Genomic DNA, 23,795 nt, shown 5'->3' with positions numbered 1-23,795 from the left:
ACTCACGGCATTCAAAGGTCCTCTCCCCTGTGTGGATTCTCTGATGTTGAGAAAGGTCTGAGCTGCTAGTGAAGCTTTTCCCACACTCAGTGCATTCATAGGGCCTGTCCCCTGTGTGGATTCTCTGATGTACAGAAAGGGCTGAGCTGTGAGAGAAGGTTTTTCCACACTCACTGCATGTATTTTTTCTCTTTCACCTGAGGATATCCTGCTGTGTTGTGGTTTCCATGAGGACCTTCTGAGTTCCCCAACAAGAAATAAATTTATCCACTTTCTTCCCTGGCTGGTTTCCTTGATGTGTTTTTGGTCTGTGCTGAATCTCCCAGGGTTTTTCCTGCTTATGACTCCTGGACACATTCCTTTTCGATCTTTGAGATAATGCTCTGTTTTTACCCACTGGGTCAACATTTCCAGGCTGAGAATTCTGCTCCTCTTTCTCACATGCCATTGCATCACCTGCTGTGATAGAGACAGAAACCTCAAACAGGGATGGAAAGGGGAAGACCAAACCAAAACAAGTGCTGAGGACAGGTCAAATAAAAATCAGGAGCTGAACTCCCCCAAACTCTTCCCCCAAGTAGGAGAGAGGAGGGGGATGAATTCAGCCTTCACATCCCATCCAAATACGCAGGGGGAAGGGAGGAAGCTACTGCCTGGTGTCTGCTAGGATCTATAGGAAGCCATGAACTATATTTACCCTGAGGATACGACCCCTGCTAGGGATAATAATGAACTGAGAGACCTCCCCAAGGGCTTTGTTGGGCATCCCAGATGTTTCCTTCAGGCACTTACAGATTCTGAGGTGGTTTAATGTTTCCTCACCTGTGCAGGGAGATCTCAGGATCTCTCTTTCCTCTGAACCCTGGAGGTCTGGGACCCATGGCTCTTCCCCTTGTTCCAGCTGGGAGATCACATCACATTGGAAAACTAGAAACCCTGCTCAGATGAAAGAAAACAAAGGAGTTCAGTTGATTTCATAAAACTTGGTCATAAAAAAACATTCTATTCATTTAACTTCAGTGCTTAGTGTGACCTGGTGGGCCAGGGGCAGTTCTCACTGAAAATGCCAAAGTTAGGACAGGCTGAAAAAGGGAGAGCAGATGCTCCCAAAACTGCTGGTTAACACTGAAGTTAAACTCACTGACCAGTCACACACTGTGCTTCTGATCCCCCACACGGGTTATCGAGAAGCTGAAAAAAGAAATCACGCAGCCCCCTTTATTGCATCCCAGTTGTCTGGCTCCTAATCAGCAGCGAGGTCCAGTACAGTGAGAGGTTATTTAAAAACTCTGCTCACATAAACAAAGTGTTCCTCTGACCCCAAAGGGTCACCCACATCACCAGGTCAGTATAGGTTTGGATATTACCCAAAATTCCATCCTTCCAGACAATCCTTTAGCATCTAAACTAAAGGTTTAAACGAAAGAAAGACAGAAAGAAGTTAAATGGGAAAGCAGTCAGATACATTCCAAAATGGATATATCAGGTTCTTAGCAGTATTGGTGAGTTGCTGGCTTGAAAGTCCGTCTGGAACACATCCATAGCTTGGATGGGTCATTCAGTCCTTTGTTCCAGGGTTCAGTTTGTAGAGAAGTTGCTCCAGAGGTAGGAAGGGGGATTGAAGACAAAATGGAGATGATGCAGCTGCCCTTTACATTCCTTTTGCCATGTGGCCTGTACTTTCTGTGTCCCAAACACAAGCTTCACAGCACGTGGCATGGAAAAGCCTTGAAGTTCTCAGTAGACAGGCATACCCCGGCATGTCTTGCTGACTCAATAGGTGTATCCCCTTGGTCCTTTCCATGGGCTCATTGTACAGCTGATGACCCTCAATGGGCCATCAAACAGGCTAAGCAGTGTTGATGCCAATATGTCTGGGGGTGTCACCCAGAAATACTGCACAAGTCTGGAAATACAGATATACCCTACATATCTATAACTCACAATACAAAGGTGATACAAATGTAGAAACAAAATTATCATACTTGGCAAATCATAACATTTTCACTGAAACTTGGCATGGCATATCTAGCACAATTCATTGCAAATTTATCAGATTATATTATTATTTTTATTATTAATACCAAAGTGTCTCACAATTCCATACAGCGTCACACTTGGTAAACCAGTGAATTCCCAGGACCAGTTCCCCAGGTCCTTGAAGATGCCAAACACTGTGCTTATGAGGGATTGAAATACCCACATATCTGCTGGGAACACACACACAGACAGTGTCAGTCTATACCGTTGTTCACTCTTCTAGAAAATTATGATCAATTTTGTACGCAGTATGGCTTGTGAGGTATCATTTGAAAATGCATAACCTACTGAATATTACCCTCCTGTTAAAACGTGTAGTAACACTGTATGTAAATTTATGAGATTTTAGAGTATGATATTACTGAAAAAGTTACAATTCTGGGGAACACCCACAGAGCAGTTCCTCAGAGACAGCAAGGCAAACAGCTGGTCAAACAGCCATTCTCCTGCAAGGGGAAGGTGTGAAGAAGACATTTATATTCCATCACAGGGACCTCTTGAAGGTGTTGTGGAAAACGACCACACGATTGATTTTGAATCAGCTCAGCCTGAGGCTCTTTTCTTGGTTAAAAGTGTGCAGGGGGCAACAGCTATTGGAATACTGTCCCCGAGCTAAAAATCACACAAGCCTTTTAAAGCTTAAAACCCCAAACAATGACACATACGTTGCGCGTTAATTTCCTTATTTGGAATATATTGCAAAATATGATGCAGGTCAAAAGCAAGCTGAACAATCAGTTTTCCATATTCGGCCTTTCCTGTTATTGTTATTACACCTGGTGATATGGGAGCAAGACTCTGCATGTCTCAAGAAATGTCACTACCAACCTAGGCCATTTTCACATGCTGGGGTGCAATCCAGAGCAGTGAGGAGTTGTGTCATCTGTAATCCTGGGTGAGATTCAGTGTTCTGCTGCTGGAGATCCCCTGTATGGATACCCTCAGCCAGCATTCAAGGACGCACAGAGTGTTTGTGTGATAAGTAACCCTGGACCAGCAACTCTGACTCCAGCTGCCTGCTTGTTACACTCCAAGCACATTCTGGTTTGGGTAGAGAAGGCTCAGGGTTTGAGAGAAGGCCGGGGGTAGGAAGCTTCTGTTCGTTATGCTGGACCTAACCCCCAGTTTTACTTGAGTAAAGAGGAGCTATTTGACACTGTGTGATATTGCTCCTCTGCTGTGTTTCCGAAGTGTTCTGCAGCATGGGAGGGTCTCTGGTAGTGTGTGTGTCACTGGCATATTGGGGTGATGCAGAAACAGGACAGAGTAGAGGTGGCATTGTGGGGCTGGCGTGAACCTTAACTCTTCATTTCCCCTTCCAAGAACCGAGGGGACAGGAACCCTTACCCAGCGAGGTCACAGTCTCATAGTTCTCCTCCATGACATCCCAGTAGAGGGCTCTCTGAGCGGGGTCCAGCAGAGCCCACTCTTCCCTGGTGAAATGCACAGCCACCTCCTCGAAGGTCACCGGCCCCTGAAAGAGCAAGAGTCCAACACTCAGGACCTCTTTCCCCACTCACAGCCCCACTATTTGTGGCAGAGAGCAGCCAATCAAATGGAAGCTCTGGGTGAAGCCCACTCAACAGAGTCCCACCCCCACCCCGCTCAGCGTATCCAGCAAATACCAGGGTGAGGGGACAAAGAGAGAGCCCCTTGTCTCTCCCAGCAGATCCATCACACACCTACTAGCCACTGACTGATTCAGGAGTTGGAGCACCTAGTAGGGTCCAGGGAGAGCTCCCTGGTAGGAAGCCCAATAACCTCCTCATTGTGAGGAGCAGGATATGAAGGGAGAGGCAGCTCCAATAAGCCTGACTCATGGGTGCCCCCTTCATATCTCACAGCAGCCGCTGGTTAGTGAGCTCAGGCTCCAGCACTATGAGTCTGGTCAGTTTTACCAGCTCCATGTAGGTGGGCTATTTTCTTTCTTCACAAATCAGGGCATTTCCACCTCCCAACCTCCTGGGTCTGTTCCTAGAATCTAGGCCACTTATTAAATAACTCCCAGCGGATTTGCCACACCCTGGCCTCCTGCTTTCCCCACCCTGTGCATTTCCTACCCCGCTCCAACCTCCAAACCAGACTGTGCAAACCTTCCCATCTCCGGTGTATTTGCTGTCCCTCTCCTCCAGCAGGAACCCACCAGCAACCTCCCGATAATCTCTACCTGAGTTGGCTCCACTGCAGCCATTTCTCTTCCCTGTCCCACGCCAGGCTGGGATGAGCTGGAGCAAAACATGGACGTCATTCTGCAGCCTGTCTGGGGGAGAAGGGCAGTTGTGGGCGTTTCAGAACCAGTTTTAGTTAATTTCACATCAGAATTCCCCCAGGCCCTTTCCCTGCAGATAGACACCCTAGATCCTGCCATGCTGGGAAATGCTCAATCTGTTTATTACAATGTAGACCTGGCCCCTCCTGCCAGGCTAAGCCCAGACACATTTTTAACCTCCCTTCTCCCTCCCCTCACCCCCTAACAAAGTCTCTGAACACAAGGCTAGAAACCAAAGGAGTCACTGTGGGGGATTCCCTCGGACACTGACCCCACGGCAGCCACACCCCAGCAGGGGGAATATGGAGTCAGGAACTGGCTTTTCCTCTGTCTGATCCTTGTTTTGTCCACTGGAAAGTGGTTCTGCCCAGAGATGCAGCAATACATGTGTCTGGGCGGACTAGAGAGCTGGAAATCTCTCCCCACTCATTTCTACCGCTGCCCCTTTCAGTCTCTCCTTCCCGTCCTCTCTCCCTGCCCCTCTGGCTGGGACAGTCCCATTCCTGGGGGCTTTGCTCTCCCAGGGCTGGATTTTCTCCTGGCAATTGCTACTGGGAGGAGAAATGAGGAGGGGCTGTTTGTGCAGAGTCACTTTCTTGCCAGTCCCCAGCACTTTCCCTGAGGTCTTTCAGTTACCTGGAGACTCTGGCTCAGAATTTAGTATTAACAGGGCCCAGGGCTGCCCTAGGGGGCTAGGACCAGCTGGAGAAAGTCATCCCCTGGGCCAGGCAGAGAAGCAGCTTTAATTCAGGTCACTTCCCAGCACAGAACCCTGCTGGGGGAGCAGCAGCTGCTAAGCCTGGTCTCCCCAATCACAATGGAGGCTGCAGCATCTGACCCAGGAAGCTGAACCCCAATATCCTGAGCAGAGAGGGACAGAGCGTTTGAGCAGCTTCCCTCCTTTAGCTCTCTGGGGAGAGCAGCTAATGAGAGCCCCTCCTCACAGGGAGAATTGCTGATCACATTTGCCCCACTGTCGATCCGGAGTCACTCCTTGTCTTTCCATACAGTGACTCTGGATTAACAATGGTCTCAATGAAACCAGAGTTCAGAAAGAATGAGTCCAGAATGCTGTGGAAGAGACCATTGTGTGGCAGCGCTGACTCCCTTCCCTCCTCCCTCACCCCCAGATCCAGGACAAGGACTGGACAATCTAGGACCATGGAACTGGAAGTTCCTGCAGTTTTCAAGAGGGGAGCAGAGCAAAAATCTGTGATTTCACCTCACAGTGTCTGATAAGTGGCTAGAAAGTTATCACAGTGACTGGGCCTGGCCAGGGAATGTCGGGCAGTGCTTGGAGCCAGGATTCTGGCATAAGCTAATCAGGGAGAAGAAGAGGGGTCAGGAGCAGTCCCTAGAGCCCCAGCCAGCCCCCCCCCAGATACTCCCTGGGACCCAGCCCCCAGAGTCCCTGGCCAGGGAGCTCAGATACCCCTCAGAGCCCCACCGGCCAGAGAACCCTCACCAGACCTTCATTGCCAGGTTGGGAATCCCAAAAGGTTCCCCCCACCAAGAGACCACAACAGCCAGAGACCCCCCCAAAAGGGACCCCCACTGGGAACTCAGTCCCTCACTGCCTGCCTAGGATCCCCCCCCCCCGCCCTCCAGCAGGATCTGCCCTGCCCTTTGCCTGGCACCCCCTCCCCCCTGCGGGATCCCCTGGTGCTTTACAGGGGCACCCCCTGGCCTAGCGCCGGGGATTCTCCCACACACACTCTGTGCACTGGGCACAGCAGCGATCCCAGGAGTCTGTGGGGGAAGCCCAGACAGAGCCCCTGGCACAGCACCAGGCTCCCTCTAACCCCCTGTCCCGCCTCCCCAAGAGACGCCCACCCCGGCTGTTCTGCAGCCACCAGGCCCCCAGCGATACCCACCTCCAGGACCCACAGCCTCAGGGCTGGGCACATCACAACCACCCCCTGAAACCCCAAATCTCCAGAACCCACCAACCTAACTAGGGTACCCCCTGCCCAGCCACCCAGAGGCCTCCCCCCGCCACAATCCCCCTTCAGCTGCTATCTCCCCCCACAGCCCCACCCCCACCCAGCAACACTGTTACCTCACAGTGCCTGAGAAGTGGATAGAAAGTGACCACCGCCCCCTGCTGGCCAGTCACACAGGCAGAGGGAGCCCTGGGGGATGCTTCTTTAACAGGAGAATGGAAAACCTAGAGGTACAAAATAGGTAAGAAATGTTCATGCCTGTCACTAGGAAATAATGGCCACCCTGGATCCACCCCAGAAGTGGCTACATCTTAGCACTGCCCAGTCACCCAGAGGCCACCAGATGATGCCAATAGCCGGGGGCAGGATTTCTCTGGGCCACTGAAATGTTTCAGGGGGTTGGTGCATGAGCTCAGCCTTGCATCCATCCCTGATGTTTCATGGACTAACAGCAGCAGCGTAAAGAAAGAGCCGAGCCAATATCTCACTCTCAGAGGGGAAGGTGCCACGTCCCCTCTGTGACCTCCAGGGGAATAAGGCAGCGCTTCAAAGGAAAACGTTAGAAGTGGCAGGGGAGAAATAGGAAAGGAAAATGCCCCTTTTCTCAGGAGATACAAACTCGACTCCCTCCTGTCTCTATCACCAGTGGATTTAGCCTCCCTCCTTGTGAGCTGTAAATACAATAAAGAGGCAACAAGGGGGTTTGGCACAAACAAAGGTCAGTGTAGTCAGGGTAAAGGTACAGAAAACTGGGGGAAGAAGGGAAAATGCAAACTTAATGAATCCAATCAAACAGCGACTGGCTTTGGGAGCTTAACACTCAGGCCCAGAAACCCTCCCTTGGAAACCGGAAAACACTAAACGATGTCCCAGCACAGAAACCTTTCCCCCCTGTGCAGGTGCAGCGGGTCCCACGGGCCGGCGCGAGGCCCAGGACCTTCCACTCGCTGGCTGGTTTAGAGCCGTTGAGGAGGAGCACTGGGGCGTCCAGACGACGGGTGGGTTTCGTCGCTGGCAGGGAGGCCCTGTGGGAGGCTGGACACCAGGGATGCAGGACGGCAGGAATGGGGGTGACAGGCCTCCTGCTCCTCAGTCTCACGGCGGGACCGAGGGGGCTCGTCACTCTCCGGCTCGGGAGCGCTGGGAAGACCCGACCGTGGAGGGGCCGTCGCTGGGGGGGGCGGCCCCGCGCAGGCGCTGAGCCCGTCCTTATATCACTTCTGTGGCGGGAAAAGTGCTGAGGAGATGGAACGCTGAGGGCTGGTTTTGGCGGGAAAAACCGGTTTGGACTGGTTTGAGCCTGTGTCCTGATGGTAAACAAGTCCCCTCTCAGAGATGGAGTCTAGGGGTCAATAGTTCATATGCTCCAGATTGGATCTTATTTTAAAGCCAGTGATTTAACATAAGAACATAAGAACGGCCGTACCGGGTCAGACCAAAGGGTCCATCTAGCCCAGTATCTGTCTACCGACAGTGGCCAATGCCAGGTGTCCCAGAGGAAGTGAACCTAACAGGCAATGATCAAGTGATCTCTCTCCTGCCATCCATCTCCATCCTCTGACGAACAGAGGCTAGGGACACCATTCTTACCCATCCTGGCTAATAGTCATTTATGGACTTAGCCACCATGAATTTATCCAGTCCCCTTTTAAACATTGTTATAGTCCTAGCCTTCAAAACCTCCTCAGGTAAGGAGTTCCACAAGTTGACTGTGCGCTGCGTGAAGAAGAACTTCCTTTTATTTGTTTTAAACCTGCTGCCTATTAATTTCATTTGGTGACCCCTAGTTCTTGTATTATGGGAATAAGTAAATAACTTTTCCTTATCCACTTTCTCAACATCACTCATGATTTTATATACCTCTATCATATCCCCCCTTAGTCTTCTCTTTTCCAAGCTGAAGAGTCCTAGCCTCTTTAATCTTTCCTCATATGGGACCCTCTCTAAACCCCTAATCATTTTAGTTGCCCTTTTCTGAACCTTTTCTAGTGCTAGAATATCTTTTTTGAGGTGAGGAGACCACATCTGTACACAGTATTCGAGATGTGGGCGTACCATGGATTTATATAAGGGCAATAATATATTCTCAGTCTTATTCTCTATCCCCTTTTTAATGATTCCTAACATCCTGTTTGCTTTTTTGACCGCCTCTGCACACTGCGTGGACATCTTCGGAGAACTATCCACGATGACTCCAAGATCTTTTTCCTGACTCGTCGTAGCTAAATTAGCCCCCATCATGTTGTATGTATAGTTGGGGTTATTTTTTCCAATATGCATTACTTTACATTTATCCACATTAAATTTCCATTTACTTCATAAACATCTTATTAACCAACTAACTGAACATATTGAACAGTTTATACTTCTCACACCTAACAGTGTTTGTCCTCCAGATGTGTTTACAGGTGTTGAGTTGTGGGGGAGAGAGGCCAATTCATGTCTCTACCCCCCCTTTCTTCCAACTGGCTAGGAATTACCTTTGCTAGGATGTGAGTCAAGCAGTGCCCATTGTCGCTGTGCTATCTCGGAGACGTCTGCATTGTACACGGTTCCTGGGATAGTCCTTGGGAGTGTGGATCCCTTTAATGGGCCAGCAGCGAGTCTGGCTCCTCCATTGTCACACCTGAAAGGCTGGTGGGGGGCATTTCCCAACCTCATCTCAGTAAAACACACAGAGCAAAACGTCCCAGCCAATGCTACACACACAATCCAACACAATATTAATGTTCAACAGACCAAGACTTTTGAAATGATACCTCACCAGGCAGACTTTGTACAAACCATATCATCATTATATGAGACTGGTGAATATGGGGCTTCCAGGGTGCTGCTTTGAGCACAGCGTGCCACCCCTGGGCTGACATTGCAATGGAGACGTACCCTTAGAGTCCATCTCTCCTGGGATAAAGATGGCAGCATGGCTGGCCTGGACCATCTGACGTGGGCTCAGGAAGCTAAAGCTGAGAGGCTAAAAACTGTGGTGCAGATATTTGTGTTCACACTGAAGCCTGGGTTCGGAAACCCTCACCCCTCGTGGGGTCTCAGAGACTGGGCTCAAGCCCATCTGTCTGCACTGTAATTTTATAGTCTTGCAGCCCAAGCCCCATAACCCTGAGTCAGCTGACCCGGGCTTTGCGACAGGTGCCCTGGGTGTGTTAATCGCAGTGCAGACCTAACATTAGGCTACGTCTCCAGTGCAATGAAACACCCACGACTGGCCCGTGTCACGTTAATCAGGGTCATGCGGCTTGGGCTGTAAAGTTGCAGTGTCCGTGTCTCGGCTCAGGCTCAGTCCCCTGCTCCAGGAGCCCAGAAGGTTGGGAGGGAGTTTAGCAAGTGGAAATGGTAAAACCTCAGGGGAGTATTACCCTGGACTCATGGCATTTCTCCATTGGTCTGTCTGCTCTGGGGCAGGGACAGAAACACGTCCTGCTGCTTTTGTTATTTCAAAGGGTGGTTTAGGATTTTCATTCTCATACTCGGTGCACAAAACAGGACTCAACCCTCGGCATAAACTAAATGAATCGCCCACAGATTCTGGCAGCCACAATGAGCATTTGGTGTGAGAGCTCAGACCTGCCCCTGTCCCAGAGGGACGAGGTCATCTGTGAGGGGACTGGACCACTGACCTATCAGCTCCTAACTCCCAAACTTTCAGTAACTCTATCATCAGTGCCTGTGAGTGTAATTTAAACCATAAGAAAAACCACACTGGGCTAGACCGAAGGTCCATCTAGCTCTGAATCTTGTCTTCTGACAGTAGCCAATACCAGGTGCCCCAAAAGCAACTCAGTAAGGTACCACTGGAACTTGAACCCAGGATCTCCTGTATACAAAACAGTGGTTTTAGCCAGCTAAGCCATGGTGCCTACAGCTGCTGAAGGGATCATGTCTGCACACACCTGACTCTCTGCCAACCTCCATCTGGGCCTGACAAGCTTTGCTGGTGTTTGGATTCAGTAAAGCAGAGGAGCAGGTGAAGTTTTACTCCCAAGGTTCTTTGGACAGGTCTACACTACAAAATTAGATCGGTGTAACTACATTACTCAGGGGTGTGAAAAATTTACCTCCCTAAGCAATGCAGTTATATCAGCCTAACCCCGGTGCTGATAGCGCTGTGCCAACAGGAGGGCTTCTCCCATCAACATAGCTTGGGGAGGGGCTTGGTTAGTGAAGATGAAGAGAATAGGTGGCCCATGGCTCTTGCATTTGGGGAGGCTGGGTGTGAGCGCTGGAAGCTCCCTGGAAGTGGGGGGCCCATTGGTGCCCAGACCATGGCACTGCCCCCCCTTCTCTCTCTGAGACCCCACCTGTGCTCCCCCCTTGCTCCTATTTGGCCACTTCCCACCCCCACTCTTCCTCTTTGGCTGAGGACTGCTGAGCCACCTTTCGCTCGCTCCCCTCCTCCCCCAAGGCCTTCCTGCCTCCTGCTCGTGCCTCTCCACCCCCACCACAAGGTCTGCCCACCAGCCGCCACAGCTCTGACCCATCCCTGCAACCCACCCTGCCCACCACCCACACCTCTCTGCCTCTCCCCTGAGATCTGCCCTGCCCACTGCCCCCACCTCCGAGACCTGCTCTGCCCACCGCTCGAACCTCTCTGCCCCTCCCGAGACCCACCCTGTCCACGTCTTTCTTCGGTCGTCTGTTGTTATTCCATGAAGCATCAAGAATGGAATAAAAAGCTGAGTTTACTCCAAGTTGAGGAAACAAAGAAGCCACCAACCCCCCGGCATTGCTGCTTTAGTTAAAGTGTTTAGTTAAAACAGCTATTGAATGTCCTCCCTATGCCCCTTGTGTCACCAGAGCACATTCATGCTAGCAGTTCTTGGATGGCAACAGAGATCAGTGCACTGTGGGCAACTATCCACTGTGCAACTGGCTGCAGGGTGTTTTGGGAAGGGTTTGCAATGCCTCACGGGCTGGTACAGCATCACATGATGCAGGTTTCTCTATCCCACCGTTCCACGGGCATCTTACTAGATTGCCAGCTGCTTTTCAACTGCGGTGTGCGTGGCGGGGTAGAGACTGTTTGTGTTCTGGGGAGAGACAGTGTGTGTGCTGGGGAAGAGGGAGTGTGTTGAGCTAGGTAGGAGCAGATCATTATTATCCCTACTCGAAAGAGAGAGAAGCTGAGGCTGAGAAAGGAGAATTGACTTCTCTTAGGTCACACAGCCAGTCAGGGGCAGAGCTGGGAATAGGACCCAAAAGCCCTGATTTTCAATCTAACCATCGGATCTTGAATTTCATACACTGAATGACCTGAATAAAGTGCTCACAGATGAGCTCCAGACCAACAACAGTGCGCACTAATTATTCAGCAAGTATCTCAGGAGAACTGCAACGTTTGAGAGAATCATGAACTGCTCAGAGACCATTAATGTAGAGAAGCAGCAAAATTCATCAAACATAGAACTGGTTCTGACTTATTTCCTTGGTCTTAAAAGAGACCAACAAGGACCTGAGTCTCCTCCCTGTCAATAACCCCCTGCTCAGCCAATCAGGGTAGAGACTGAGGAAGGGAGGCTGAGGGTTCTCACCAGAGAACCCAAAGGATGGCCCAGGTCACTGGTGGGGATCACTGCCCAAGCACTATTTCAGCCCCACATTTTTGGGTGGACCTCCCACAGTGGGAGCTGCAGAGCACTGCCCCGCAACACACACACACACCCTCTCCTGGTGTTGGGAGGGGAACAGGAGAAAGGACAAAGGAAGCAAGAGACAAAGAAAAAGGAGAGAGGGATGGATGGAGGAAAAGGTGAAACAAAAAGGACAAACCCCAATGTCCCCAGTGATTCTAAGGGACAAAATCCCAGGTGCGGAATAAAATTCTGCCTCCTTAAGCTCGTGTTTTCCATGCCTAGAATTCAACTCTCACCAGATGGATCAGACTGAACAGGTTTCAAACCTCCAGGAGGCTCTTACCTTCTAAACAGGGACGGCTGTTTTCTAGTAAAATCACTAAAAGGGAAGGAGAAAACTCGAAAGAGGTTCCTCCTGGCGCTCACGTCCGTGAACCCGAATACTCCCTTAGTCCTCAGAGAGAGACCTGGAGAAGGAGACTTGCTGCAGCAAAGCCACAGGGGTCTCTGAGGTTTCCCTGGCCCCTCGCCCCTGTCCTGCCTGGCTGATGTCAGCATCTCTCTGTGAGGTCACCACCTCCCCACCACCTTGGACCAATAGGCTGAGGTCCTGCCAAAGGCCTTTGTGATGTCACTGCCGCACCCCTCCCTTGCTGTGCCAATGTCCTGCCCCTGGCCAGGCACTTTGCAGGTTTGAGCTACTCCCTGAGGATCACCCCACTCAAGGAGCGTTCGTTCTAGGCAGCAAGCCGGCTAGACAGGGAAACATCAGATGCTGCTCCCAATGCTACACTCAGTTTTTCAGAAATGAGTCGACTTTATGGCCAGAAGAGACCATTAGAGCATCTAATCTGACCCCCTGCATATCACAGGCCTCCTGCATGACACAATAGCTACTTTTGGGGCAAACACATTCCAGAAAGGCATCTAGTCCTCATGAAATGACATCAGGAGAGGGAGAATCCATCACTTTCCTTGGTAGCTTGTTCCTGTGATGAATCATCCTCGCTGTTGAATATTTGTGCCTTAGTTGTAATATGAATTTGTCTCTTTTCACCTTCCAGCCATTGGGTCTTGTTATTCCTTTCTCTGCTAGATTAAAGAGCCCTTTAATACCCAATCTTTTCTCTCCATTAAGGCAGTTCAACACTTCAAAGAAGTCACCTTTCAATCTTCTTTTGATAAGCTAAACAGGTTGAGTTCTTTCAATAGCTCACTAGAAGGCATTTTTCTCCAGCCCTCAGGACATTTGGTGGCTCTTTGCTGCCCCAGCTCCAGTTTCACAACATCTTTTTCAATTGAGGACACCAAAACTGGAGGCAGTATTCCACTATCAGTCTCGCTGATGCCGTGTCACCTCCTGTGACGTTATTGACATAATCTGTAACTGTACAGATCACCGTTGCGACCACTGTTCTATATTTGCAGCCAATATTGTAGAAAGGTTGTAGTGTAAGGGTTCTATGGAGAGGTTCTGATTGGCTGATTATAATGATGCCATCTCTAGATGTGTATCATTTTGTAGTTGATGTTATAAGTATTGGCTCTGTTCTATCCATAGTTCAAACTTGTGCTCTGCTTCTGGGGAACACCCCAGATAAGTTGGTGTCAGTTCTGCCTAGCCTGCTTGATGGCCCATTAAGGAACATCAGCTACACAATTGACCCACTGAGAGAAGGCAGATACGCCTTGTGACTCAGCAAGGTAGCAGGGACCTGCCTATGGACAGAACTCTAAGGTTTTTCTATGCCACGTGCTGGATAGAGTGTCCTTGGGACAAAGAAAGCAAAGACCACATGGCAAGAGACTATAAAAGGCTGATGCCTCGTCTCCATCTTGTCTTCAATCCTGCTTCATACCTCTGGAGGGACTTTGCTACAAACTGAAGCTCTAGACAAAGGACTGAATGACCCATCCCAGCTGTGGATTGACTCCAGAGACTTGATTTAAATCTGCAGTTTATTCCATCACTGTTACAAGCCTGAACCAAGAACTTTCCCATTACTGTATGTGAAGGGTTAAAATCCATGTGCATTTTATATAACAACCTGGTCTATGGATTGTGCCAGTTCTTTTCCAGACCTGAAGTCCAGACTATGGTCTAGCCTACTATGACTCTTTTGATGGTTTAAATTACACTCACGGGCACTGAGGATAGTTACTGAAAGTTTGGGAGTTAGGAGCTGATAGGTCAGTGGTCCGGTCCCCTCACAGATGATCCCGTCCCTCTGGGACAGGGGCAGGTCTGAGCTCTCACACCAAATGCTCATTGTGGCTGCCAGAATCTGTGTGCAGCTCGTTTAGTTTGCACGGAGGGTTGAGTCCTGTTTTGTGCACCATGTGTGAGAATGAAAATCCTAAACCGCCCTTTGAAATAACAAAAGCAGCAGGACGTGTTATTGTCCCTGCCCCAGAGCAGACAGACCGATGGAGAAATGCCATTGAGACCAGGGTAATACTCCACTGCCATTCTACCTTTTTTACTTGCTAAACTCCCTCCCAGCCTTGTGGTGTCTCAGAGCCCAGTACTGAGCCTGAGCCGAGATGTCTATACTGCAAATTTACCACCCCACAGCCCAAGCCACGGGAGCCTGAGCTGGTATGGGGCAGCCGTGGGTGTTACATTGCAGTGTGGACATAAGCCTATTGTGTTTCATTTCTTAGGTTCTGCTGCCATCGTGTGCCATTTCCTTCCCCTCCTTTCTGTCCAAAGTGCAGAGCCCAGTTCCTCCAGGGGGAGAAGGACGTCTTCCTTCTTCCCTTCCTCAACAGCCCCCTTCCCTGGAGAGCCCTTTGCTGGGGTATGGGTGGGGAACAGCCGTTTCTGAGGATTAATTTCATATTAATGGTGTTGATCTATAGATTTTACAGCCAGACTAGATCACTAGGTACCTCTGCTCTGACCTGATTCAGAACAGAGTCCAGAGAATTTTACCCAGTGACTCCTACATCCACCCCAAGATCTTCTGGCTGAACGAGGAGGGTTCATTCAGAAAGTCATCGTGTTTGGGTGTAAAGGTGTGAAATGATGGGGAAATTGGCCCCTCTTTCAAGTTTAAATGTTGTAACTTCTACATCTAGACCGGGGTGGCCACCCTGAGCCTGAGAAGGAGCCAGAATTTCCCAGTGTCACTGCCAAACCTGCACCTTTGTATGCAACTACTGAGTCAATTGTGAACCTTCCCATCATTGTCCTTTGCTCTTAACCCTGAGGCTATTGCCTCTCTTTCATACAGAAGCACAATTTTCCTTGCACAGACACAGGAACAGCAAGATCTTTCTCTGTCCCTTGTGCAAAGCAGGGGGCCAAATTCCATGGAAACAATGGACAAGCAGGGGGCTCTGGACACATCCAGCCCTGGCCGTGAAATGTTCCCTCCCCTCTTTCTTTATGCTGCTGCTGCTATTTCATGGATTGTCTGGGATGAGGAAAAAGCTGAGTTCATTCCAGGTGGAGGGGAAAAGAACCCTGAAAATCTCAGGACCCAACCCTGCTACCAGGATCACTGAGGTGCTGGGAATCTGCCTGGGAAAGGGACTGTGTGAATTGTCAAGGTGGGGAATGAATAACAATCTACAACTAGATCCACCTCATTAACCACCGACACAGGCTAATCCTGCTGCCGATAGAAGGGAAACTGGGAGCCATTCTTTGCTGTTCAGCCATGGAAACAGTGACCCAATTGCACTGCAGTGAATGTGCTGGGGAAGGCTGGACTTCACAGGCAAGTGGAAATAGTAGATCCTAGAAATACCTGGAGCTTCCCACACCACTGCTGCCACCAGGGTGAGGTGTTGAGCTGCTCACAGCATCCCCCACTATGACCTTGCAGCAGGGGATTGCCGCACCCCCAACCCAATGCAGGGGAGAGGGCTGAGTGTATCTCTGCACCCTGAGACCAGGGCAGCCACTCTCTCTGCCCCACACATAGAATCTGGCCCTGCTGAAAAGTGACCCCTATGAACAAGTCACCTCCAGGAAAGCAGGATTGGTCCTCAGAGAGGGGAATGGGCTTCTCATGAAGCTTATAGGTCACTGGATGCTCTGGAAACAGGAGGGCTCTGAGTGTAACCCATAGCAAACACAACCTGCTAGGGGATGTAGCTCAGTGGTTGAGCACATGCTTTGTGTGTATGAGGCCCTGGGTTCAATCCCCAGCATCTCCATGATCATTTTTTCACCCTGCTGCTTTGCTTATGCCCAGAGGGGATGTGGCCCACCAGTTTCAGTCCTGCTCAGTGAGGGGCAAGTGACAATTGCATGGAAGGTCTGGGGGGGTTCTGCTCCTAAGTCACCTCGGTACATTTAAGATTCCCACCCGCTGTCTGCTTGGGACAATGGTAGATGAGAAGGGCGAATCCTCCAGCACTGGAGGGAAAGGTCCCATCTGCACAGACTGAGAGGCAAGGAAACAGAGGGGCAGTCAGTGCTCAGGGAGGAGAGGGGTCAATGATTTACTCCCAGCAGGGGACACTGTCTTTTTGAGTATCAGAGGGGTAGCCGTGTTAGTCTGGATCTGTAAAAGGCAACAGAGTCCTGTGACACCTTCTAGACTAACAGATGTATTGGCGCATGAGCTTTCATGGGTGAATCCCCACTTCGTCAGATGAATGGAGTGGGAATTCTGTGCCTGGCTAGCCAACTACAAAAGCAGTTTCTCCTCCCTTGGTGATCACACCTCAACTGCTAGAAGAAGGTCTCATCCTCCCTGATTGAAATCCTTGTTATCTCTAGACTGGTTCTTGCCTGCATACTTATACCTGCCCCTGCAAATTTCCACTACATTCACCTTACGAAGTGGGATTCACCCACAGAAGCTTATGCTCCAATACGTCTGTTAGTCTGTAAGGTGCCACTGGACTCTGTCTTTTTGAGGCGAGTGCTGCTGGCTTGAGATGGTGCTGACGATGGATAGAAAAAAGGCTGGAGTCAATGGCAGATGGGACCACAGAAGGGGAAGGGGAATGGCAGCCCCATAGAAGGTCCTCGGTGCTCAGATGCCCCCAGTTATTGCACCCTGGCCTGTCCTAGACAGAGAAAAGACACCGAGGGACCCAGCCCCCCTACAGTGATCCCATGGACAAGAACCTGGTTAGGAGTGGGGTGAAGGTTCCCTCTGGGCAAAGGGGAGCTGAAATCCCTCCGTGTCCTGGAATTTAAGCAATGAAAGCTTCAAACCCTGCATGGGTGTGGGCTGAGGTGCATCAGCAGAAGATTGGGCTGGACAGGGGTGGCAGGTTTGTATAATTTTTGGTAGTGCCCAGAATGGGACCAAGTCCTGCCCCACCTGCCACACACACCTGCCTAAGGCTCTGGGAAGGAGTTTGGTTGTGGGAGGGAGAGGGGTTGGGCTGTGGGAGAGTTTGGGTGCAGGGTCTGGGTTCAGTCAGAGGGTTGGGGTGCAGGAGGCAGTGTGGGGGGCAGGCTCTTGGAGGGAGTTTGGGTGCAGGTGTGGGGTCTGGGCTGGGGCAGGGGTTGCAGGAGAGGGTGAGGGGTGCAGAATTTACCTCGGGCATCTCCTGAAAGCAACCCACAGCCCCTAAGCTGGAGGGCCGGGGGCGTCTCTGCACACTGCTGCCCGCAGACTCCACCCCTGCAGCTCCCATTGCCACAGTTGGCAGAGTCGGCAGTTGGGGCGGGGACAGCATGTGGAGACCCCCCACCCCCACAGTTGTTCTTCTCACAGCTGGCTGATGGGAGGCAGCAGGGGATCTCCCCAATCTGGGGGAATCTCTCTGTGCCCCACTGTTAGCTCTCCATCCTGTCTCCCCCTAACCACGTACACCACTCCCCTCCCCATTATCAATGTTTTAGAGAGACCCCTCCCTCCCTTTATGGGATACAGACTCTCTGTGACAGAGAGTGACTGGGGCTCCTCTCTGCATGGCCCCAGTGGGGAAGGAAAGAGACTGGGGGAGGGGGAGAAGATGGGCAGAAGGAGTCTAATGGGGCAAAGCCAGAATAGAGGAGATTTTCTTCCTGTTAAAATGTACTGGAGTCTCATCGCTGAAAAGCCACATCTTGAGTTAAGTTTGAACCAGCAGCCTTTCAATTGCCAGGCAAAGGTATGTACCACAGAGACTGATAACTGCCTGCTTCCCAAATGTGTTTAAAAAACATCTTCAGGGGTGCAACTGGTTAGTGCAGAGGGGCCATCTGTTGGGGTTATGAGTTCAAGCTTTCTCTCAAGCCCTTGTTTCTCTTACCTGTGTAGTTTGTTTTGCCTAATTCATATACAAAGTGCTACACTAGAAAAAGGAGAGTAAGTTCTAAAATGTAGAGGTGGGTGCATACTTTAGAAACATCCCCCCTGTGCTGCCATTAGTTCCAGCAGATTGTTCACTGGAAGGGCAAATTGATTTCTTTGCTGCTGAGAAAGAGGCCAGGACAGGTCTGTGGGCACCAGATCTCTCTGCTTCTTCCAGTTCCTTCCCTGCTCCAGTCACTGCTGTAGGAAGATCCTATATGCACTGAGCCTAAACATTTTCCTGGGCCTTCTTAGCATAGTTGGCAGCATGTCAGTCTCATACTCAGTAGGTCCTGAGCTCACACCTCAGAAAAGACAATGGTTTTCTGCTCCCTGCTTCAGATTTTCTAAAGGAAATCAGAGAAAAGAAGCTATAGGAGAGTGGCTCCTAGACACTCTAACACACACAGATTTTTCTAAGGCATTAACTTTTCCTTCTCTGTGGAGTTTGTATTCTCCATAGAGCAAAATAAAACAAAAACATGCAAGTCTAAGACTAATACAGTATGAAACTCAATACAGATAAAATCTCACCCTCAGAGATCTTCCAATAAGCTTCTTTTGCAGACTAGACTTATTTCTTGTCTGGGCCCAATCTTTGCACCTGGTATAGTCCTTGTTCCAGCTCAGGTGGTAGCTAGGGGATTTCTCATGACTGCAGCCATCTTTCTTCTGTTCCACCCCCTTAAACAGCTTTGGTACAAGGCAGGAATCTTTTGTCTCTCTCCTGGGGAAAAGCCCCAGGTTTAAGATGGATTCCTGTACCAGGTGACATGGCCACATGCCCTGTGAGACCCCAAGCCTTCATTGTTCCTGGCCTGACTCACAGATGGTGCAGGACAGAGCCATCTCCAGTCAATTGTCCTGGTTAATGGGAGCCATCAAGAGTCCAAACCACTATTAATGGCCCACACTTTGCATCATTACAACAGGACCTCAGAGTTATAGTTCATATTTCTAGCTTCAGATACAGGAATGATCGGTTCATACAAATAGGCTGAACACACACAGTAGATAATAAGCTTTGTAATGATACTGCACAAGAGACCTTTTGCATGAAGCATGTTCCAGTTACATTATATTCACACCTATTAGCATATTTTCATAAAATCATCAACATCACAGCAGGGAAAGGGTTTTACTGTGGCACCTGGGAGCAGTTGAGTTTCATGTCCAGGCTGTGCTATGAGTTCCTCCAGGTTTCCCATAAGCACACAGGGCCCTTAGCGGGTACTCTCAATACAGGAATGGCCCAGATACAATGAAGTGATGGGAATTGCATTTTCCTTTTTAATTTTTGAATTTCCAATGACATTTCTGTTTGTGATTTCGTTTTGCTTCGTATAACTGTGTTTTCTCAGGGACTTGATATTTACCAGGCTAACTAACAGCTAATAACGGAGACTTCAAGCAGGGCGTGAGCGGAAAAGAACTGTAAGAGACGCTGGTTTTCGACCTTGTGTTAGATAAGAATAGAATGCAGATTGTAGCAGAAATTGCTGAGAGAAGTAAGCTATCAGAAAAGAATATGTACAAACAAAATACAGTTGTTGCTCCTTACTGTATGTCGCAAAAGGTATAAATGCTTGCCTTAATTGTTTATCTAACCGAGACCTACCTCGGGAGGGGAAACTCTGCCTGTCTGTACTCTCCCGAATAACTGCAGTTGCTCGAAATAAACGGCATAATATAATAACATTTAACATCCCTGTGGTGGGAAGAACATCTCAACAGCCCAACACTGTGGCATTTAATTTAAAAAAGGGGAACTAAACAAAAATGAAGGGGTTAGTTAAACAGAAATTAAAAGGTACAGTGACTAAAGTGAAATTCCTGTAAGCTGCATGGACACTTTAACGACACCATAATAGAGGCCCAACTTAAATGTATACCCCAATTTAAGAAACACAGTAAAAGAACTAAAAAAGAGCCACCGGGGCTTAACAACCATGTAAAAGAAGCAGTGAGAGACAAAAAGTCTTCCTTTAAAAAGTGGAAGTCAAATCCTAGAAAGGAGCATAAACATTGCCAAATTGTAGGTGACAAATCTGAGGAACTGTCACAGACTGAACTGTCACTAGAGGAGGTTTTGGAATTAATTGATAAACTCAACATTAACAAGTCACCAGGACCAGATGGCATTGACCCAAGAGTTCTGAAAGAACTCAAATGTGAAGTTGCGGAACTATTAACAATGGTTTGTAACCTGTCCTTTGAATCGGCTTCGGTACCCAATGACTGGAAGTTAGCTAATGTAACGCCACTATTTTAAAAGGGCTCTAGAGATGATCCCGGCAATTACAGATCAGTAAGTCTAACATCGGTACTGGGCAAATTAGTTGAAACAATAGTAAAGAATAAAATTGTCAGACACATAGAAGAACATAAATTGTTGGGCAAAAGTCAACACAGTTTCCGTAAAGGGAAGTCATGTCTTACTAATCTATTAGAGTTCTTTGAGAGGGTCAACAAACATGTGGACAAGGGGGGATCCGGTGGACATAGTGTACTTAGATTTCCAGAAAGCCTTTGACAAGGTCCCTCACCAAAGGCTCTTACATAAATTAAGCTGTCATGGGATAAAAGGGAAGGTCCTTTCAAGGATTGAGAACGGGTTAAAAGACAGGGAACAAAGGGTAGGAATTAATGGTAAATTCTCAGAATGGAGAGGGGTAACTAGTGGTGTTCCCCAAGGGTCAGTCCTAGGACCAATCCTATTCACCTTATTCATAAACGATCTGGAGAAAGGGGTAAAAAGTGAGGTGGCAAAGTTTGCAGATGATACTAAACTGCTCAAGATAGTTAAGACCAAAGCAGACTGTGAAGAACTTAATAAAGATCTCACAAAACTAAGTGATTGGGCAACAAAATGGCACATGAAATTTAATGTGGATAAATGTAAAGTAATGCATATTGGAAAAAATAACTCCAATTATACATAAAATATGATGGGGACTAATTTAGTTACAACAAATCAGGAAAAAGATCTTGGAGTCATCATGGATAGTTCTCTGAAGATGCCCACGCAGTGTGCAGAGGCGGTCAAAAAAGCAAACAGGATGTTAGGAATCATTAAAAAGGGGATAGAGAATAAGACTGACTATATTATTACCCTTATATAACTCCATGGTATGCCCACATCTTGAATTCTATGTACAGATGTGGTCTCCTCATCTCAAAAAAGATATACTGGCATTAGAAAAGGTTCAGAGAAGGGCAATTAAAATGATTAGGGGTTTGGAACGGGTCCCATATGAGGAGAGATTAAAGAGGCTAGGGCTTTTCAGCTTGGAAAAGAGGAGACTAAGAGGGAATATGATAGAGGTATATAAAATCATGAGTGATGTGGAGAAAGTAGATAAGGAAAAGTTATTTACTTACTCCCATAATATAGGTTCACTCCCTGGGCTGCTTCTGCTCTACAACTATAATTGTCTTTTACACCAAAATCACTAACTTGAGCACCCAATTCCATGTACAGTCCTAGTGGATGTAAGGCACAGGTAACTTTTGCCTCAGGGTAGCTTGTTGGCATCAACCCTCTCTCCCACACCTGGAGCTGATGAAATTCCTGGCTGGAGGGACACACACTCTTACAAGTCAAAAGGGAAGGAGCTGATAGAAAAGATCACAGGACTGACCCCAAAGAAGGGTGAGCTGCAAAAGGCAGAAGCAGGCAACTCATCTGGCAGAGCCGAGAGACCACAGTGAAGATGGTGCAAAGATCACTATATTGGAATTAGCAAATCTGATTTTTTTTAAAACAATTTTTTGGGAAGCCCTAATAAAGGCATTTCTTACAGTTCTCTCCGATTTGGATTTTCTGATATCTAATAGGGAATGACATCTGATTGAAGCTTTTCCCAAATGCAGAGCATGTGTAGGGTCTCTCTCCACTGTGGATTCTACGATGTCTGACAAAGTCTGAGTGCTCAATGAAACTTTTCCCGCACTCAGAGCATGTGTAGGGCGTCTCTCATGTGTGGATTCTATGATGTGTGACAAGGCTTGAGCGCTGACTGAAGCATTTCCCGCACTCAGAGCATGTGTAGGGCGTCTCACCTGTGTGGATTCTCTGGTGTGTGATAAGGTTTGAGCGCCAACTGAAGCTTTTCCCGCACTCAGCGCACGTGAAGGGCGTCTCCCCTGTGTGGATTCTCTGATGCGTGATAAGGATTGAGCGCAGACTGAAGCTTTTCCCGCACTCAGCGCAAGTGTAGGGCGTCTCTCCTGTGTGGATTCTCTGATGCGTGATAAGGTTTGAGCGCCAACTGAAGCTTTTCCCGCACTCAGAGCATGTGTAGGGCATCTCCCCTGTGTGGATTCTGTGATGCGTGACAAGGTTTGAGCGCCGACTGAAGCTTTTCCCGCACTCAGAGCACGTGTAGGGCGTCTCCCCTGTGTGGATTCTCTGATGTGTGATAAGGCTTGAGCGCCGACTGAAGCTTTTCCCGCACTCAGCGCACGTGTAGGGCGTCTCCCCTGTGTGGATTCTCTGATGTGTGATAAGGCTTGAGAGCTGATTGAAGCTTTTCCCGCACTCAGCGCACGTGTAGGGCGTCTCCCCTGTGTGGATTCTCTGATGCGTGACAAGGTTTGAGCGCCGACTGAAGCTTTTCCCGCACTCAGCGCACATGTAGGGCGTCTCCCCTGTGTGGATTCTCTGATGTGTGATAAGGTTTGAGCGCCGACTGAAGCTTTTCCCGCACTCAGCGCACGTGTAGGGGGTCTCCTCTGTGTGGATTCTCTGATGTGTGATAAGGTTTGAGCGCCGACTGAAGCTTTTCCCGCACTCAGCGCACGTGTAGGGCAGCTCCCTTGTGTGGATTCTCTGATGTCGGATAAGGTGTGAGCGCTGACTGAAGCTTTCCCCACACTCGTGGCATTTGTAGTGTGTCTCTTCCAAGTTGATTCTCTCATGTGTAATAAGGGCTGAGTAGCTACTGAAGTTCTCCTCTGGCCTCTGCTGAGTCTCAGAGGCTTTTACTGTTTCTCGGAGTGCACAACTCCTGGAAACATTCCCTTTGGGTCTTCCTGATAACGTCCCATGTGGTGCTCCTTGCTCAGCATCTTCCTGCTGGGGTTTCTGCTCCTCATTCTCACGCACCATCCTCTCACCTGATGGGAGACAGAGAGAATCCAGGCATAGGTCACTCCCTGTGCCTGAGAGAAAGGAAATCTCAGAGACAGGAATTTTAAAAGGGATGAACAAACCAAAATATGTGCAGGAGAGATCAAACCTATCAGGAGCTGATTTTCCCCAGAAGAGAGAGGAAGGGATCAGTTTTGGTCTGCATTTCACCAGAACATGGAGGGGGGAAAGTGGGATCAGGCAGGGAACTGCTGCCAGTTGTTAGTCAGGATAGGTGGGAAGCCATGAGTGACATCTGCCTAATTATTCCACATCTGCAGGGAACAATCCTGAACTTGGAGAGCTCACAAGGTCTTTGTAGGGCATCCCAAATGTTTCCTGTATTCACGGACAGTTTTTGACTTGCTTTAACCAAGTCCTCACCTGTGCAGGCAGCTCTTGGAAGCACTTCTTTCTCAGAACCCTGGAGGTCCTGGACCCACGGCTCTTCCCCTCGTTCCAGCTGAGAGACCACATCAGGTGTGGAATTTAGAAACCCTATGCCAGACAAAGAAAACAAGGGAGGTCGGTGGAATTTGTGGGATACCTGTCACAAAGAATAGTCCATGGTTTTAAGCT

General features: G+C 49.0%; 1 protein-coding gene and 1 non-coding gene across 2 annotated transcripts in view; both read left to right on the top strand.

Moving 5' to 3' along the window:
• LOC120381727 (zinc finger protein 850-like) overlaps positions 1-23,795 on the top strand; it is a gene marked incomplete at its 5' end in the record, with an annotated part of 427,702 nt that overhangs the window by 364,628 nt on the left and 39,279 nt on the right. The gene's annotated exons all lie outside the window — the stretch shown is intronic.
• TRNAT-UGU lies at positions 15,933-16,004 on the top strand. The gene has a single exon. It is a non-coding gene; the product is annotated as a tRNA-Thr (tRNA).

This window comes from Mauremys reevesii, linkage group 14 (genome assembly GCF_016161935.1).
Source record: "Mauremys reevesii isolate NIE-2019 linkage group 14, ASM1616193v1, whole genome shotgun sequence".
Lineage (NCBI taxonomy): Eukaryota > Metazoa > Chordata > Testudines > Geoemydidae > Mauremys > Mauremys reevesii.
The sequence above is the reverse complement of the archived record's forward strand: the minus strand, read 5'-3'. Positions and strand labels throughout refer to the sequence as shown.